We start from the raw sequence: 1,520 nt of genomic DNA, 5'->3' as shown, positions 1-1,520 counted from the left end.
GTCACACATATGTACAAACGATCGACATTAATGATGATGCATCGCCCATGAGTGGCTGCAAACAATATATTATTTCTAAAATTCATATCAAGAACAAGCATGCGTCTGTGTGACAGCTGTCAGTTGGCTGATATGGGAATTAGACTGTGGATACTGGAAATGATATCTTGTTTACATCCTCTCATAGGCGATGCAGCTATCATTACTGTGGACTGTTTCTACAAATATGAGGTAAAATGGACACTGTAACAACATTTGATTATGATATTTAAATGGACACCCTAGCTGCAAACAGGCGTTGATGTACTTCATTAGGGACATGTTGAAAATGTGTGCCCCAACTGGGACTCGAACCCGGGATCCCCTGCTTACATGGCAGACGCTCTATCCATCTGAGCCACCGCGGGCACAGAGGATAGTGCGTCTAAAGGGACTTATCCCTTGCACGCTCCCCGTGAGATCCACACTCCCAACATGTCCACAACACTACATTCGTAGTGCGCCTAATGGATGTTTGCCCATCATACTCATTACTCGTGGCAGATTAATCTACCAAGTCCCGTACGAGTTCGGGCATAGCGTGTGCGTTCGCACAAGAAGGTCAAAGGCCGGGAACCCATATTTTTAACTATATATGACGGTAGTATCTGTTCCCGAAAGAACAGTTACCGTGGATGACCATGCAGCTTTGCTAGAAATGAAATGATAATTAAATGGACACCCTAGCTGCAAACAGGCGTTGATGTACTTCATTAGGGACATGTAGAAAATGTGTGCCCCAACCTGGACTCGAACCCGGGATCTCCTGCTTACATGGCAGACGCTCTATCCATCTGAGCCACCGCGGGCACAGAGGATAGTGCGTCTGCAGGGACTTATCCCTTGCACGCTCCCCGTGAGATCCACACTCCCAACATGTCCACAACACTACATTCGTAGTGCGCCTAATAGATGTTTGCCCATCATACTCATTACTCGTGGCAGATTAATCTACCAAGTCCCGTACGAGTTCGGGCATAGCGTGTGCGTTCGCACAAGAAGGTCAAAGGCCGGGAACCCATATTTTTAACTATATATGACGGTAGTATCTGTTCCCGAAAGAACAGTTACCGTGGATGACCATGCAGCTTTGCTAGAAATGAAATGATAATTAAATGGACACCCTAGCTGCAAACAGGCGTTGATGTACTTCATTAGGGACATGTTGAAAATGTGTGCCCCAACCGGGACTCGAACCCGGGATCTCCTGCTTACATGGCAGACGCTCTATCCATCTGAGCCACCGCGGGCACAGAGGATAGTGCGTCTGCAGGGTCGAGTAATGAGTATGATGGGCAAACATCTATTAGGCGCACTACGAATGTAGTGTTGTGGACATGTTGGGAGTGTGGATCTCACGGGGAGCGTGCAAGGGATAAGTCCCTGCAGACGCACTATCCTCTGTGCCCGCGATGGCTCAGATGGATAGAGCGTCTGCCGTGTAAGCAGGAGATCCCGGGTTCGAGTCCCCGTTGGGGCAC

General features: G+C 48.4%; 1 non-coding gene across 1 annotated transcript; it reads right to left on the bottom strand.

Annotated features, from left to right (window-relative positions):
• Window positions 1–1,215: 1,215 nt before the first annotated feature.
• On the bottom strand, window positions 1,216–1,290 carry Trnat-ugu (transfer RNA threonine (anticodon UGU)). The gene has a single exon. It is a non-coding gene; the product is annotated as a tRNA-Thr (tRNA).
• Between the last annotated feature and the right edge of the window lie 230 nt (window positions 1,291–1,520).

The sequence above is a fragment of the Schistocerca nitens genome, chromosome 1 (assembly GCF_023898315.1).
Source record: "Schistocerca nitens isolate TAMUIC-IGC-003100 chromosome 1, iqSchNite1.1, whole genome shotgun sequence".
In the NCBI taxonomy this organism is placed as follows: domain Eukaryota; kingdom Metazoa; phylum Arthropoda; class Insecta; order Orthoptera; family Acrididae; genus Schistocerca; species Schistocerca nitens.
This window is presented reverse-complemented; position numbering and strand designations above follow the sequence as displayed.